Source organism: Oryx dammah, unplaced genomic scaffold, assembly GCF_014754425.2.
Source record: "Oryx dammah isolate SB20612 unplaced genomic scaffold, SCBI_Odam_1.1 HiC_scaffold_27, whole genome shotgun sequence".
NCBI lineage: Eukaryota > Metazoa > Chordata > Mammalia > Artiodactyla > Bovidae > Oryx > Oryx dammah.
In genome coordinates, this window is record NW_024070211.1 from 123993856 (window position 1) to 124013352 (window position 19497).

Consider the following 19497-nt stretch of genomic DNA (forward strand, 5'->3'; position numbering starts at 1 on the left):
GGGAGTGCGGGGGGGAGGCCGCGGGTGACAGATGTACTCCTCTGACAGCTCTCAGTATCAGCCCAGTGGCTCCCTGCCATTGGCTCAGTGCAATGGACCGGCAACGCCGCTCAATATAATAACACTCATGCCTGCCAGCAGCAGCAACTCCAAGTGCGGGCGCCGAGCGCGGGGGATGCTGCTGCCGCCGCCGCCGCTGCCGCTCGGGCGGCTCCCGCTGCCCGGCTTCGCTCGGCCGCGCGGCCGGCACTAACGCGCGCTGGGCTCCTCTCCGCCTGTCCGGCCCCTCCCAGCCCGGGATCCTCCCGCGGGGCGCATCGCCCTTAGGCGAAATTAGGAGAGCAACAGAGCCTGCTAGGGAGAGCGCGGCGAGCATGCAGAGGCGGAGGAGCCTCGGCGTGCAGGGCAGAAGCGCGTAGTGAGCCTGTCTCCGGAGGGCGTGCGAGAGAGGCGGCGGTTCGCCCTCCCAGCGGGTCCCTCACCCACCCTCCCCGGCCCCGGCGCGCTGCGGCGGCGGGCGCGGGGTGCATGGAAGCGGCGGCTGCGGCGGAGGAGGCGGCGGCTGCCCCATGGAGTGTTACTACATTGTCATCAGCTCCACGCATCTCAGCAACGGACACTTTCGCAACATCAAGGGAGTTTTCCGGGGCCCTCTCAGCAAGAACGGGAACAAAACTCTGGTAATCGCTTCTCTCCTCTCTCTCCTGTTTAAGAGGGCATTTAGAGCATTGAGGTTACTGTGAGGCTTTGGGGTGTCGCTGTTCAGTCTGATTTACAGTATATTCGTTTCTTTATCTTGTGGGCGTGGGGTGAGAATTTGGTGTAGAAAAAGGCAGGAATCTCAGGGAAGCTGTGATCCAAGGCTTTGGTTTACGCTTCCCCCAACGCTCCGGACTCTCCACCTCATTTGCACCGGTGAAAATTACCACAGTTTCTTCTTATTTGATGCAAATTGTGTTAACAGGACCTCTTTTAAGAAAGAAACGGAAATAACCCTAACCCCAAGTGACCCTATAACCTCCGTCGGCTTAGGAAGCTGAAGGTGAATAAGAATGTGGATGTCTTTATGGAGGCAGAGAGCCATGTGACTGGTGGCCCGGGGCAAGTGGCGGGATTGAGTGACGGTGTCAGGAGTTTGTGTTCAGGCTGTCTCTGGAAGGACTGGCAGCAAACTTCTCTAGTGAGAAGTTGTCAGTACAGAGCTTAACAGAGTGACTACAGAACCTAGGCCATCAAGTTTAAGCTATTGACTCAAAAGAGGTTGTAGATAAGTGTGTGCGGTGAGCATTCTGACACAATCAGAGCCAAAAAGGAAAAACGTGCCAGACAGAGCTCGTGCAGTCCTGGAAGGTTCTCACTGGACCACAGAGCTGTTTTTTTTTAAGCATTCTAGTATGAAAAGGACTCCTGATTGGTGAGAAATGTGCTGAGCATTAAGATAGTACAGGGCCACAGCTCTTACTTTTTTTCTTTCCCATTCCCTCTTAGCTACAAAAGCTCCTTGCAGAACTGATTCGCAAGCCCTCGTATCTCCTAAGAAGTATGCACTTCAATAAAGAAAAAAAAAAGGAAGTATAGGGAAGGCTTATTAGGAGGGAAGACTTATTAGGTTTAGTAAGGCAGAGTAGAGCCAGAGTGAGATGATAGTATGCAAATATATGCATCACTAAAGTCTGGTTCCTTTAGCAAGCAACACCCCCCACCCTCACTATACAAAGTGATGATTGCTTTAGCCCTGAATAAGTAGAGAAGTGTAAGGACAGACTCAATTAGTCCAAAAGTAGAGTATTCTTAACTTGCATTTCTTTATATATCTTAAAATATTCGACATAATTTTTAAAAAATATGCTGTGCATGTGTTTTCCAATAATGAAAAGTTCTCTTCTGAAGTTTTAAGTGAATTCTGACATTGATGTGATTTATTTGATTATTTTCTTTTCTCCCTTGAAATCTCTTGGATACCTTCCTCTCAGCTCATTTAAGACATAAAGAAACAGAGTTACTTTATTGCTTTTATTCTTGTCTGGATAAGATTGTTTACTGTTGTTGATCAAAGAAAATACTCTTCTGTGGTTTTCCAGTAGAGTACCATACAGAGCAATAGGCACAGGCTGAGGGAATGATGGAAAATGTTTTGGCTAGACTCAGAAAACTCAACAGTATGTAAAGGTAATTTTTTTAGGGGGGAAACACTTTGTTTTGAAGAAAGTATGCACTGGTTTGTTTTTTAAGTCATGTTTCACTTATAAGAAAAGACAGAGTTATTGAACAAGATCTCATCTCCATAATTATAATAATGGTGTAGGTAATAAAACCAGGAAATAAAGTTCATAGGGGAAAAAAAAAATTCGCCAAAACTCAATTTGTTAAAATTCCGTAATCTTGATTCTTAAGTCAACTTTGGGCTTCCAACAATGATTGAACTTGATTAGGCTGATGTTTGTTGAATGTTTGAAGTTGATTAGTTCTTTATCACTCATGTTGACAAAAGATAGGTTAAAGTGTAGACCTGCCTGTTTTCTCTTCAAATTAAGATAGATGTTTAAATGAAGCTATCTAAATTAGAGGAATAAATCTAAATATATGCAAATGTCAGAAGCAACAAATTCCGTTAAAAAGGCTTAGAAATAGGCCTATCATATTTCTCTTATTTATAGTAAAAAAAAAAAATTATATGAACTTCATAGCTAATCCTTCAACGTTGTGCTTACAAACTGCCCAAGTTTGTGTTTCCTGTGCAAGAGATTTATACTGACTGAAATGATATAGATTTTCATATATGGTTCCTCCATAATTGAAAATATTAATTTAAAAAGTAATATAGTCATATGTTTGCTTTCTGTGTCTTTTGATGATTTGTTATTGAAGAGAATGAGACTCATACCTGTTTTTATAATAGAAGAGATTCTAAATATATTCATAAATGAATTTTTAAATTAAATACTTTTCTATACTTATCAAAAACTGTATTCTTTACAGCAAGTAGGATGCTATGAGAGCTTATTATAAATTAAAACTTACTACAAGCTAAAAACAGAAAACTGAACCTGAGACTTATTAGAAATAACAGCCTTAATAAGAAACACAAATATTATCTTACAAATATATATGTTCCACAATTTTCATGTAAGGATTTCTATTGTCATAGAGTGAAGTTTGAGATCTTTTTTACTTTTTTGCCTATTTGATTTTAACATATTGTGAACTTTACCTTTAAAAACATCGTCACATTTTTGCATTTTAAAATTTGTTAAGTTTAAAGAATTTTAATAATATCTCAATTTTTTTTTTCCTATATCAGGAAAAAAAAATTTTTACTTAAAATGTAAAATCCATTTAGGGATTTTTTTCCCAAAGAAATTCCAATTATTTTCAGCCACTGGAAAGCAAATGATATTCCGAATATTTTTTAAATTCATATTTTTAAAACATTATTTTATAGTCTTTAAAATTATTGAACTGATTTAAGATAGGCTGTAATTGTTGATACACTGTTCTGTCATGAATTAGAAGTTATCTATAAAGTTACTTACAGAATAAAACTCAATGTTTAATGACATTGATTAATTGCTTTAGTCCTAAATCCAGAATTCATATTCATACTGAGGAGATTATAAAAATGTACAGACCTTTCCAAAGGTCATATTGTGTCACTCACACAATACATTTTTGAGGATACTTAATGACTAAGCTTGTTGTTAACCTTGACCCTATTCTTGAGCCTTTAAATATACTTCTCTTCACAATTAACTGAAAATACACAAATCTCCATTTTGCAAGGTCTTACCTTCAAAGACAAAGGTTACTCTACTTGTGATGATTTCTGTTGTAAACAGTATCATATCTGTGATACAGCTTTAATTCCATGGAATAAAAAATTAGCTAATATTTTATTAGTGTTCCAGAATATGTCTAAATAAGTTATGTGGTTTAATAACAGTGAATAAAGTTTACCATCATGTATTCTCATTGTTTTTACTTAGATTATCTCAAACCACCATTGTGTATGCATTTGTTTATTGGATGAAGACATTCTCTTATATTTATATTTTACAATTAATCCAAAAAGTTTTTTTGCCCTAATTATTTAAAAATTGTAATACAAAATATTAAAAAATATTTTAAAAAAGAATTTACATATGTATGTAATCACTTTTGTTATGGAATTTGGAGTTTGTGGAACTTTGGAAATCATTACTAATTTGTTTATTGTCAGTTGCCAGCATTTTTTTATTTCACCAGAGTTTTATGTCTGTGTAAAGACTATTAAATTAAGAAAAAAGAAGTGCTGATTTGAGGTCAAAAAGTGAGTCATTATTATAATGCTGATTTCCTGACTCTAGACAAATTTTCGTCATAATTTTTATGCTAAATTAGAGAATCTATAGCAATTGGTACCATAATCTCCATACTGATAAAGAGGTATTGGTGTCATCTATTATTTGAGGACATTCTTTTTTTCCACTTCCCTTTAGGTGTGAATAAATAGTACCAGACTCACAGAATAGTTTGAATTCAAATTTATTTTATTTCTTGTTTATTTCTTGTGAACATGGATAATTTTTGTCTTGCCTAAACCTTGCTTCTGAAGGCTGTCCTCCATTTCCAAAATATTTAGTACCAGGTTTGTTAAGAAAAGATGTATTGACTTATTAATCATTTCTAAACATATTGTTATTTAGTTCATTCAGATTTACTGAGATGCTTTAATTGCAAAGCACTAGTCTAGGCACTACAGGATCTGTGCTAAGCATTATGCACTAAATATTGTGTTAAGATGTATTCATGTATGTGCCTGTTCATTTTGAATGTGTTAAAAAATATTCACAAATTTTGACAAGTTTATATGTTCTTGTTACTCAAGATATTTTTATATATATTCATTTTGAAAGTATGAAAAATTTCTTGGATTTTTCCTTTGTGTATACAGGAACTCACTAAAATTAGATAGGTCTTTGAAATATACTATATGAACTTGCTCTCATTATCATTATAATAGTATTATGTCATTCCCTTACATGTTTCTCTATCTCCTACAGTTTATAATTTAAAAGGTTTCTCCACTCACTAAAACCCATTTATGTGGCACATTTAGGATTGTGCCTAAAACTAAAGAAACAAGTTGTTAAATTTATGCTACTGAGATGTTATCATTGTTAGATTAATATCCTCAAGAATGGTCAAGAATGAAGGTGGATTAGGGTGAATAATAAATGACTAAACTTCCCCACACTATAGACTTAGTCGTATAGTCAGTTATATATTTTTTCCAAGTTTCTTTTACACTATCATGCGTTCAGAGTCAAAGACCATCTTGTGTCTCACTTTTCTGAACTTAAGGTGTCATATATTCTTTGTCATACTTGTTTTTTCTTCCAGTAGAGCTTTACAGCATGTGCATTTTCAGAACACATTATTGGAGTGAGGAAAATAAGATTGAAATATTGATATTATAACCTATTCAAAAATGTAAGCAGTATTTTAAGACAAATGTTGTCAAGTAATAGCCATGATTCCAACATGTCCTTTTTGGTTTATCAAATATTGTATAAGTTATTTTTGATAGTTGAAATTCAAATAGTGACACGCTATCCTGTGACATAACTTCTCTGTTATGCACCAGTATTTTCTAGTTTATTGATGACTGTTACTACTTTTTTGCTGAAAATACAGCAAGAATTTTGGAGACCACTAATGCAGAGGTTTCAGATAGTTGTATGCAGGACCAAATTCAGGTGGCAGAAGTAGTTTCTTGAGTATGCGCTGTGTTTTAACATATTTGAGCTTAAATACCATTCCAAGAGGAGTACACTTCACAGTTTGCTACTGATTATATTATTTTTGTTTTTACTGTTATATAAGTTTATTTATCTAATTATACAGTCCTGATCAATGAAGGCACTTGAATTTTCCATCCCTTGTTTAGTCTGGGAACCAAATTTTACATAAGGGTAGACAGAAACATTTTCGTCATTCTGCCCTTTATGGTACCAACTTTTAGGTAGACAGGAGTCTTCTGAAAAGTTTTCCACATACTCATCTTTCTGTACTGTTTACTATATATTGGCTGGACTGCTTTACAGTATTTTCCAGATCATATATCTAGGCAAACTTTCACTTAGACCACTGGTGTTTTTGGTAATTTGTGTTGTTTTTGGTTTTTAAAAAAATTAATTTTGAATGTAATTTTATTCTTTAACTTATACTTTTGATAAACATGTTTAACTCATATAGTATACTTAGAAAATAGTTTTTGAAAGTATTATATACAGAAGAAATCATACTTTTTAATAAATGTAATCATAATACAGGGTTGAAATAATTTTTTCCACTGATCTTATTTATCTGAGATATTATTATTAAAGGCAGTTGTTGTATATAAAGAGTTTGAGTAATCCTTCCAGAAAGAAAGAAAAAATAATCTTTTTAACCTGTAGTATGCTGAAGCTACAATTCATAGCAAAATTATTTATATCTGTCACTTTTTTATACTGCTAATTACAATATTGGGCTTCCCTGGTGACTCAGACAGTAAATAATCTGCCTGCAATGCGGGAGACTTGAAGCTACCCCTCCAGTATTCTTGGGGTTTCCCTGGTGGCTCAGATCACAAAGTTAATAATTTTATTAATTCTGTTCTCTAAAATCTTAGCCTGAAACCATTTGATCTGTTTTATTTCATCTAAATTATCCTTTGCTTCTGAGAAAATTCTTAGCATGTATACAATATTGTGATTGTGTTTTCAACTGGCAAAGTTTCATTAATTTTATAATTGTATTACACTATACTTCCTAGCACAGTATAAGATAAAGTAGGATAATAAATAATTAAAACTCAGTCCTAGTTGTCAAAATAGCAGAGTCCATTACCTGATGTAGTACTCTGGACTCCTTCATAATGGTTTGGCACCATTAGAAAAAAGTTATATACTTTCCGAAGTGTAAGTACTTTTAATGTATTAAATGTTTATGATGACAATGCTATATTCAAATAGTAAGAAAACACTCTTTACTTACATAGCTTTAGAAAAATGAGCTATGCTAAGTGTGATGACTGGTTTTAGATGTCAACCAGAGTGAAGTGAAGTGAAAGAATTAATTGCTCCGGTGTGTCTGACCCTTTGTGAGTCCATAGACTGTAACACACCAGCTCCTCTGTCCTTGGGATTCTCCAGGCAGTAATACTAGAGTGGGTTGCCATTTCCTTCTCCAGGGGATCTTCCCAACCCAGGAAAGATCCTGCATTGTGGGCAGATTCTTTACCAGCTGAGGCATAAGGGAAGCCCAAGAATATTGGAGTGGGTAGCCTATCCCTTCTCCAGTGGATCTTCCCGACCTAGGAATCGAACCAGGGTCTCTTGCACTGCAGGCAGGAGACCAACTGAGCTTTTTACCAAATGAGCTATCAAGGAAGCCTGCCTTTTCCCATAAACCTTTATAAAACTGTAAAATATATTCTTTATCTGTTCAACTTCAATAACTAATCATACATGCATTTATTGTACATTAAGAAATCAGGCCATCGTTAAATGAGAGAAAGTATTTTTAAACTTAATATCAAAAGTATACATTTTGGTAACCTAAATTTAAGAAAGTTGCCTTTAATGGGTGGCTGTGTAATGAAGAACTTAAGTTTTATTTAAAAAAAAAAAATGTCTTCATGAAAAATATACTACCAGCCAGAAACTACCAGTACATCACAGTAGTTAAACCAAGCAGGACATACTGCATACTGGTTCTTGTTGGAACAAGATGAATTGCACTCCAAGGGCAACCTTGATACATCTTATGAAGAGGGAATATGGGCGAATTTTATAGGTTTGGGGATTGTGTAAGGTGCTTTCTGAAGTTTATTAAAATACTGTTTTATTCTGGGTTGTTCTGTGAGAATGAAGGGCCAATTCTGTGATTGGTTGTCTTAATGCTTTTTGTCTAAGAAGCAAGAGGAACAGAGTTAGGGTAAAGCTGTAGTTGGTAAGGAAGCAGCTTTTACTTGTTCTGGCTGACAGATGGGGATGTTTTATAACAAAAACAGTGTGTTTGTTTTTGTCTGTCCCCAAACATGATTGCAAAGTGGTCTTGTTTTTTCCTACTTAACTTTGTACTCATCAGTGACCTTGTCTGGTATTAGTGGACTGTGAGCCTGTGTATGTTTGATCACAGAACCATACCTTGCTTTTGGAACTAGACTAGTGTGCCTGACATTTCCCAGGGGCTGCTCTTTCCTCTCTCAAATATGACATGGATGGTTGCAAGGCAAGACCATCAGAGGAGCATTTCACGGAAATGAATTCCAAAGCTGGGGAGTTTTAGGGATGAGGGAAGGGAGGAGAATGATTGAAGATTACCAAGCTTGAGTGTGGACAATATTATCTTGTGCTGGCACTTCCTTAGGAGGACTCTTGGAGATAAACAGTCACCTGTCTCTTGAGAGAGATACAGAAGAAAGGATTTTCAAGAGAGACAAACAGTGGGAGCAAAATGGTGAAGTGAAACTTCAGTGAAAATTCTGAAGCTATAGAGATTTCATTGATAAGGTACCCTTCTGAATTCAAGACACAATCCAAATGTTTTAAGACATGTAATGATATAGAGAATTTTATCATAAAAGAGGATGTAACATAATCCAATGGAGATTGAAGTCTAGGAAATGAAGAAAAATTTGGGAATTCTGGGGTTCTTGTGGCAACTGATATTATTAGAAATACAGGGTAGTTTAAAATGGGTTCTGATAATCCCAGTGCAGGTAGTAATTAGCAGTGGCATGGTGAACCAGGACAGAGGAGAAATCCTGTGGGAAGTACTCAAGAGTTCTTGGGCAACTTGGATGCCTCCTTTAAGACTGAATTATGTGCGTGCTTAGTCACTCAGAAGTGTCTGATTCTTTGCAAACCCTCATGGGCTGTAGCCTGCTGGCCTCCTCTGTCCATGGAGATTTCTCTAGGCAAGAATACTGGAGTGGATTACAGTGCCCCCCGCCCCCCTCCAAGAAATCTTCCCACACTAGGGATCAAATCCTGGTTCTCTCCCATATTGCAGGCAGATTTTTTTACCGTCTGAATTATACACAGCCCTATTCTGAGCTTAAGATCTTTCTCCTGACTTTTGTTGAATTATCATGTCAGAGGGGCATTGTTAGTTCTAGTGCACAAATTTCCTTCCATATTCAGCCCCTGGGAGTAGGGGCTTGGGGAAGGTCAGTGCACTAACAGTGACTCAAGGTTACCCTAGCCAAATTGCCTTGTTTTTGTCCTTCAGATAGGAAACACCTAAAGAATTTGATGTGAAACAAGCAAATTTTGTTTAGAGGGAATTTCAAAAGTTGCCAAACTCATTGAATTATGGAACAATTATGGACAATAAGTAATAGAGGAGGAAGTGAGACCAATTACAGAGAAAGAAGGGGTTAATGATGAGAGATTTGAACCTGATTTTACTTACAAGTGGTCAAAGACAGGAAGATAAGATATAATATGGAATTCTCTCCTTGTTTAATGAAAAGGTTTCAAGTGACATCCTATAGTGGCCTCCAAGCATATCAGGGGAAATATGCTGGTTGAAAGCATATTTTATAACCAGATGGACTTGGGCTCAGATCCTAAATAGACCCCTGTATCAATTAATAGAGAGTAAGACTTTTAGTAACCAGAACCCCAAATATCAACTTTGTACCTATATAGTATTTTATATAAAAATTTTAATATACTTAAAATATGAAACTATGTCTATTTTGATATAAAGTGACTTAAGAATATCAAGACTAAAGACCCTGATTTTATTTGTATTTTCCCTTCATTTGTAAGGTGTTTAGTGCTCCAGCCATTGACATTCTAAGTTAGAAAAAATGAGTAAAGAGGACAAATGAAAAGTTGAATATTCTTTTTTTTAAAGACATCCTACTCAAGAGTGTTTGCTTATATCTCTTTGGCTGAAGATGTGTTACAGGACCACTCAAGTCCAGGAAAGAATGGAAACAGTATTAATTAAGCCAGGCACATTACTAAGCTCAAGAAAATAAGTGTTATGTTAATAATAATAATAATAAAAGAGGTAACTGATCAGAAAAGATAAATCTTCCACAGCCTGTCACTAGCTTTATAATCTTGGTAAAGTTCACCTCTCTATCAGTTACATGATCCTTAAAGAGAGATGATATTAATATCAATGCCTACCTAGGAAACAGATTTACATATCAAATGAGATGAAGCAAGTAAAGTAATTCACTCAAGGTTTGACACTAATAAACTCCCAATAAATGAGGGTAGCTGTTGACAATATTTCATGCTAGAACATTCATATCTAGAATCTCATCTATTCAATTCAGTATGTATGAAGGGAAGTGAAGTGAAAATCGCTCAGTCACGTCCGACTCTGTGACACCATGGACTAAACAGTCCATAGACTTCTCTAAGGCCAGAATACTGGAGTGGGTAGCCTTTCCCTTCTCCAGGGATTCTTCCCAACCCAGGGATAGAACCCAGGTCTCCCACATTGCAGACGGTTTCTTTACCAGCTGAGCCACAAGGGAAGCCCAAGAATACTGGAGTGGCTAGTGTATCCCTTTTCCAGGGGATGTTCCAGACCTAGGAATCGAACCGGGGTCTCCTGCATTGCAGGTGGATTCTTTGTCAACTGAGCTATCAGGGAAGCCCCTCAGTATGTATAAATTTACATAATTTGGACAGTTTTAGTATTGAATAGTATCAAGATTTCCTTTTTTCCCCTGTTTATCCATGACACTTCTTACATGTTTATCTTCACCCCAGGAGTCATAAAATCTCCCTTACAAATGGATTGGGCTCTAAATACTCCAGTAGATAAAGAAATGAAAATCTTATGAACACTTTAGATATAAGAGATTCCTTTGGCTCATAAAGTACATGAAACTTACATTTTTTACTCCTAGGATGCTGGTTCTTAAGAAAAGCTTGGAATTTCTTTTAACTCTCTTCAATAATTTCAGTAGCTGTGATTCCTTTGCAGTGTCTTGGATCATTACAGTTCTGGTGTTACAAAGTTAATATTTACACTAGGGGGAGACATAACATTTGCTCTTGCTCATATAGACAGGCATAGCAAATAATCATGCATTAATAACTTTGTCAGCTATAGGGTTATCACAGTTTATTAACCAAAAGTCACATGAAAATTTTACCGACTGACAAGTTAGTACAGAAATGCAGAACAGATATGATGTATTTGCTATATAGTTTATTTGTGTACTTCCTCAAATAATTATTCTTGGCCATTCTCTACTTCAGTCACATGAGATAACATGTAGTAATATGGAGCTAGCATAGCCTTGATGTCTAACCATGACCTATTATATTATCACTCTTGGCTGTGAAAGTGTCAGTTTTTATTCTTGAATTTGATATTTTTGGTTTCTTCTAAGTACCTCCAACCTGCTAGATTTATGATTCTTAATACCTCATTTATGTCATAGTTATCTTACAATTAGTTAATTTGTAATTAAATTTGATTGACATTTTCAGGGACTGCATTATTAATCAAAAGGAAAGTGGATTATGATGACCATTATTTGTTAAAACAAAAATAGCTATAGCACAAAATAAAAAATATGTGAAATTGTGAAATCTAACCATTAATTTCATGATTGACACATGATATTAGAGAATAGTTAAAAAATATCTGAGACTCAAGTTTCCCAGTTTTACTAAAATTTAATGGAGTTTCCTCCATAGAAATTGGGATTAGGTTTCCTAGGGAAAATGTATACATTGCCTGAAATAACACAAACTGTTCTGTTTGTGTTACTAATCATTGTGAAATTATTGATACAACATGAAAGATGCATTTTTTTATGGATCAAGATTTAGAGGAGTTGATACTATGATATGTCTGAAACTCAAAAACTCCCAAGGTTTTTTTTTTTTTAGGTAGAATAATATTAATAAAATTTCAAATGTTGCATGTTACATATTGATGTCCTGGAGAGCCACATTTAAGACAATCTGTTAGCCTATTATTCCACAGAAAGGGTTTATGACCTAAATAAGAGTCATAGTAATAATAATAGTGAATCAAAACAGATTGATCCTCTTTGTACAGTACCTAACATAGCTGTAAGCATGATTTGATGATGTAAGGAAAAAAAACTACAGAGATTATTGTATACTTATAATGTTAAATTATTTTAATTAAAATACTGTATCAATAATTCAGTTTATATATGCTATACTATGAGTAATTATTCACCTTATAGGCATTAAATATACCAACTATTTTGATTTATTAATAAAGTACCAATACAATTATGTCAGCTATAGAAACTATAGGTCTTGTGAGAAATTCATCTCTTTTCTCTCACTACCTTGCATAAAAAAAGTACAATATCTATTCTTGGACACAGGCAAAATAGACATGTTCACACACAGTAAAATCAAGCACACACCTGCTCTCTCTCTCTCTACCCCTCTTACCGCTCCCCTGCCTCCTTCCTTCTCTCTTTCTCCCTAATTTCTCTCTTGCTAAACTCTCATTGTTTTCTAGATGAACAGAGAGAATATAATTTTTCCAGTTTCAGGCTGTCTGCATGTTTGTTTCTCAGGCAGCACATAAAATTCTACTAGCAGTTCTGGCCAGATCCAGACAGCAAAATGATGATTTACTTGAAAAGCAATTGAGAACTCCCCTTCCCCCCACCTCAGCCACTGGATATAATATCAGAGATCTGAAAATAATGCTGGAAAGATTTTGAGAAATCTTAAGCAACTTAATGGCCAATGTTCCACTGGATGGCCACAATCCTCGGCATTATAAATAAATAGAAAGAGATGGCTTCCCAGGTGGTGCAGTGATGAAGAATCCACTTGCCAGTGCAAGAGATGCAAAAGACACAGGTTTGATCCCTGGGTTGGGAAGATCCCCTGGAGAAGGAAATGGCAACCTGCTCCAGTATACTTGCCTGGAAAAGTCCATGGACAGAGGAGCCTGACTGGTGGGCTATAGCCCATGGGGTCGTGAGTTGCACACCACTGAATACACACATACGCAGACACAAAGAGAGAAGCAGAGAGAGACAGAGAAAGAAAGAGAGAGAAAGGATGGAGAAAGAAAGAAAGGAAAAGGTAAGGAAGGAAGGGAAAGAAAGATCATTAGTTCTTCTTAGGCAATAAAGAAGAATATAAGCTAATATATGAATGTATATCAGTTTAAACAATTAGATGATGGTACATTAAGATTTGCCTGGAATTATCCCAGTTTAGATTGTTGTCCTGGTCTGGCACTGCCTTTAACTCTTAGAATTATTCTGACTTGGATGATAATCTATATGGTTATCCTGCTAAACAGAGAAACATTTAGAGTGACAGGAATCTGCCTGGATTGTTTCTTCATTCTCCACCCTGGCTTGACACCCACTTTCCTTTAGGATCTGTTGGTTATAAGAATGTTATCTACAGATGGATTTAATGTTCTGCTTTGCTATTTTTCAACAACAGTGATATGGGATCAACAATAAGAATATGCAGTAATAAAATGGATGTAGTTATTCTTTCTCCCCACCTTTTGGCAGTTTGAGTTTAGCTGCATCATGGAAGAAGGGCTATTCAGAGGCAGGGGAATGCAGAGGCACAGGGTCCAGGGGAGATCGCTTGAGGCAGCTTCAGTAGGTGAAGAGGAGAGGGGAGCCACAGTGTGTTTCCAGTGGCCCCATACCAGCCAAGCCTCGTCTGTGAAAAGTTCCTGGGGCTGAAGATCCAGCTGCAGTGTTCCAAGCTATTTTAGTGGCAGAATTTTGCCCAAACATGGCCAGTTTTGGTTCCTCAACAAGCCTCCTCTAACAGGGTCACCTTTGAATCTTTCAGCTACCTAATAGTCTTCCAATAAATGTATCTTACGCTTCATTTAATGAGTTAATTTTGGTTATTTTTAGCTGAGAGAAACCTGACTAGAATTAGGGCAACTGTAGAACTGCAGTTTTTTTTTTTTTTCTGAGGATGTGAAACATTTTGCTGGGTTTTACATCTAGAGCGTTTTGACAGTGTTTCCCTCTCTCCTCTGCTTCTGATCATTCTCCTTCCTTTTTTTAAAAAAATAATTATTATGGAATGTTTAATTGTTATTCAGGTTTGCCTGGGATAATCCCAGGAAATAGTGACACCTTTGTTTAAATTCTGGGTGTGTAACCTGGGCCAGTTATTTAATCTCTGTTTCTATAACTAAATCTATACCTAAAAATAACAAAAGTTGTAATTCCTCTAGCTTCTGATGTATAGCAAGTGTTATTTTAACCATGGGTTTCCCTGATGGCTAAGATGGTAAAGAGTCTGCCTGCAATGTAGGAGACCCAGGTTCAGTCCCTAGGTTGGGAAGATCCTCTGGAAAAGGAAATGGCAACCCACTTGACTGGAAAATCCCATGAACAGAGGAGTCTGGAAGTCTACAGTCCATGAGGTTGCAAAGAGTGGAACATGATTGAGCGACTTCACTATTTTAATCATATTGCATAAATTATATATAATTTCTGATGAAATGCTTTAAAATGAGTACATGTGAACAGGACTGTTATAAGGGTAAAATAATATAAGGGAATTCTCTGCTTCAGTGACTGGCACATAATCAAAGTTATCATTTTTACCATTATTGATACTTAAAGAAGAGATGTTTTTCCTCCTTTCCAAAGCCAATACATGGATTTCTGCTTTTCAGACAGAACATGAGAGATCCCAAATAAAAGAGAGTATAGGTGCTTTAGGGAGTCCAATGAAAGATAGGCCAGATAATTGATTATAAAATTTAGCATTTATATATGGCCTATGAGTGAATCGCCTATTTTATCCTTTGCAGGAAAACTGAAGACCTGTAGTATACAGATACCAAACTAGGTGATCATAATTATCACCTGAAGATTTGGAAAATAACATCCTGGACTTCACTTCATAACTACTAAATCTTAATATCAATGGTGAGGTCCAGGAATCTAGCTTTCCTAAGAGCCACAGATGACTTTCACTGTCCTAGAATAAACCTCATCTAGTTTGGTATCAATGGTCTTGTTCCAGAAGGATGCTTAGATGTCACACATTCATACTTAGTGTGAGAGACAAGGCCCTGTTCTCCTCTGTCCTTTCTTAGTTTCTCTGCCCAACACGCCTCTTCATCCTACCCCTGCCTTCAAATAGTCCTTTGGAAAGCTAGTAAAAATGCATTTGTTTCATTGTAAAGAAAAATGACATTAGTAAAAAAAGTTTAGGTACAAAATAACTAAAGGACATAATCTTAAAATTTAGTAGAGTACATCTACAGAAGGGATGAAAATGTAAGACTCTTATGTTGTAAGCAGAAAAAAAGTCTAGTTCTAGGTTCTGCCTCATGAGACAATTTAGTTAACTTGGCCAATTTCCTTTTCAACTATGCTTTCAATGTATTATTTCATGTAGAAATTAAGGGTAGTAATACATTTCATGCTTTTTTAAAATTATTGTTTTGAGTAGCAAAGCAAGTGGTTGAGCTAGTAAATGTATAAACATGAGATAATTTACAAAATAAAAGAGATGTAAAGGTACATAGCTATATGAAATACAGGGTGATAGTATGCACTTTTATGAGAAGTATATCAAAGGTTTAACACTGATAGCCTGGAAAGAAAGTGAAAGTGAAGCCGCCCAGTCGTGTCCGACTTTTTGCAATCCCATAGACTGTGGCCCACCAGGCTTCCCCGTCCATGGGATTTTCAAGGCAAGAGTACTGGAGTGGGTTGCCATTTCCTTCTCCAGGGGATCTTCCCAATCCAGGGATTGAACCTGCGTCTCCAGCATGGTAGACAGACGCCTTTTCCGTCTGAACCACCAGGAAAGTAAAATCATATATCCTAATTACATCCTTACTGTCAGATGATATACCTCAATGACTTTTGAGATTTAAATTCAATTACATATTTTATTTATAAACTGTGGTATTCTTATTATTTATATATGGAATTATCATTTATCATTGTTTAGAATTTTGTTTGTAATGTGATTATGATACCATCAGAATCAATTTCTACAATAGCAACTATGTAATTGTCAGTTATTTAATATAGTTTGATAAATCATCTAAGTGTCTTTGATTAACCTTATCTAAGTCATGTTTTCAAACTGTATTTTCAAACCCTAAGAAGAAATCAACTCATTTAATGAAAGTTTTCAGTTTTTGATCACTCATTAAAATATTTCATTTCATTTAATTATTTCAGCAACTCTTTAACTGTTATTACAATTGTGACTTATAAATGAGAAGATTTAGTTTTTAGAACTTATCAAGGTCCTCTGAGTTGTTTTAAATTCATAGCTGTCTTGTGAACATTATGGAGAGTGGATATGAACACTAAGATTTAACATACATATGTCCATGTCTATTCCATTTTGTTTAGTTTAGCACAGAAATAATGAATACCTCATTTTTATATTCTAGAATTTACGGCTATGCCAGTTATAGAGATTCAGAATTAGGAAATGTATATATAAATCCATAATTATTTTCCCCAAACACCATGGCTTTATTTTAAAAAAGTATGTTTATTCTTTCATCTCTCTGTTTTCCTATTTTTATTATCAATGTCTGGACCTTTAATTAAAATTTGCATTACTGTTCATTTGCTTATCACTAGTGTTCAATGAGGAGAAGGCAATGGCACCCCACTCCACTACTTTTGCCTGGACTGAGGAGCCTGGGAGGCTACAGTCCATGGGGTTGCTAAGAGTCGGCACGATTGAGCGACTTCACTTTCACGCATTGGAGAAGGAAATGGCAACCCACTCCAGTGTTCTTGCCTGGAGAGTCCCAGGGATGGAGGAGCCTGCTGGGCTGCCGTCTCTGGGTAACACAGAGTTGGACATGACTGAAGCAACTTAGCAGCAGTGTTCAATGAAGACAAATTAATGTACCTTTTTCTTCTTACAGGTAACAGAACAGAACTAGTTAATTAGACTAAATAATTTGTGTCAAATGGTGTGTTTCTATATACATTACATAGTGCACCAAGGAAGGAAAAAAAGATACTTTTTACTAAAAATATTATTTTAGTAGAATTCAGGCCTTAGGATATTTTTTATATTTTCACTTTGAAATTTCTTCCCCCAGCTTTGTTCATTTTTAGTGTTTGCAATCTTCTATTTACTAACTATTAAGAGTAATAAAAGTTCTCAAACTAAAGCAGATGATAAATTATTTGCAAGTTATTTATAGCTGAGAGAGCACCATCATATTCCAGCATACGTTATTGGGTTTTTCCTTTATAGAAATAAGATAAGAGAAGCTGTACATTTTCTAATCACTGGGCTTTGCAGCACACATTTGTAGAGGGTTGGCTTTCAGCTTTAGACAGTTCATAATGTGTAGGCTATCCTCTCATCTTTCTCAGAAGATTATTTTCAGGGAGAGTACAAGAAAATGAAAAGATCTGAAACCTTTTAATATATCTTTTTGGTAAAATGCGGGTGCGTCTAAATTTATTTTTCCTTAATTGCTGGCTGTGCTGCAGAGGAGAGGAACAGGGAATGGGAGGGGCGATGAGAAAAGCACCTTGTGATGTGTGAACGGAAAGGAGCCTTTGAGCAGCCCTTTGGTATGATTTGTAAAGAACTTTCTACTCTATCCTCACCAGTTTGACCCAAGACTAACTAAACTCTGTGTGTGTTTGTGTGTGTGTGTATTCAATATAAAAACTTTAAATGTAGATACAAGCTATTCTGGAGTATCTGGGATCTGAAGAGATCAGGAATATTTTTAAGGATTAAGGTGGTCTTCATGCTGAGAAAATATAGGAACTTTTGAATCTAGAGAATAAAGGAAGTCAGTCTAATTCATTACAAAACAGAATCTAGAAACAAAATCTGTATGGCTAAAAATAAAATCCCTGCATCACATTTCTTGCAAGGTCATAAGTTCTATTCAGTTTAGTTGCTCAGTCATGTCTGATTCTTTGCGACCCCATGGACTGCAGCATGCCAGGCTTCCCTGTCCATCACAAACTCCAGGAGCCTGCTCAAACTATGTCCATTGAGTTGGTGATGCCATCCAACCATCTCATCCTCTGTTATCTATCCCCTTCTCCTCCTGCCTTCAATCTTTCCCAGCTTCAGGGTCTTTCCCAAGGAGTCAGTTCTTCTCATGAGGTCATCAAAGTATTGGAGTTTCAGCTGCTGTATCAGTCCTTTCACTGAATATCAGTCCTAAAGGACTGATTTCCTTTAGGATTGAGTGATTTGATTTCCTTGCAGTCCAAGGGACCCACAAGAGTCTTCTTCAACACCACAGTTCAAAAACATCAAATTCAGCATTCATATTTTGTGTAAATATGTAAGGTCGTATTTTATGCAAATATGTATCTGTAATATAGAAAGCATATGATTTTTAATCAGGCAGGTACCATGATTTCTGCCATTTTGTGATACTTATGAAGAATTGAAGTGAATCTATAGATCTTTACAGAGATTATGAAAGCTTATGAGTGCTTCAGTCTAATTTTGTCCTAAGTTGTATTACAGTCACAATCACAATAAGTGGTATCTACTTATATGTTTTTATAATAGTAATGCTATAAGCCTTTCCATTTTACAGAGAATACTATAACTGAGAGTTCTGTTAAGTATAGAGTGCCAATTTTAGAAATTACTAGCAAAATACATGTTCTTCATTCTATCCTTTAAACTGTTTATATTAAATCTATACTTAATAACAAAATATCTCAAATTAGAAATTAAATATACATTTCCAAAAGTAAATATTACTGGGCAAATAAATATTGTAGCTTTTATAAATTTTAATTTTATATCACATAATTTTATAGGTTTGACAGATCAATAGTGAATACTATTTGAATAAATTAAAAATACAAACTATTAAAGACTATTACAGAAGCATATGAAGAACAGAATAATTGCATTTAATCATAACTTAAGTTACTATCTATAAATCCCTCATATCTATTTTGTGTGCCAAATATTTCACACAATGAAATTAGAATTCAGTAACTTTAATATAAATTCAGAGGGACAAATTGTGTGACAGAGATTTCTACAAATATAAAGTAAAATACACTGCTTTATTTTCTAATAAATAAATAGGCTCATAAAGATAAACATTACTATTTTTGCAAATTGATTCATAAAAAAGAGGAAGGGACAGCTATGATTTTCAATGAAAGGAAGACTGTCTGTGAAAATAAGGTTGCATTTTGCCAATAGGGAAAATCTAAGTGATTTGATTTTTATTTTAGCAATTGTCTCTCATTAAAAATTGGCAAATGTACTCATGTGTTTATTCATCAAATATGAATTAAACAGGGTGATAACATGATCTGATGATTTTCCTTTTCTCCTCTAGTAGTTGCTTAGTCATCAGGGTGTGAAATCACACCTATTCTCCTTGCTTGAGCCTGATGAAAGTTATCCTCAAGGAGAGTATCACAAGATAAGTGGAGAAGCAGGAAAAGATTTTTCAAATAAAAGATGAAAAATAGTAATTAAAATGAGATGTAATAAACAAGAG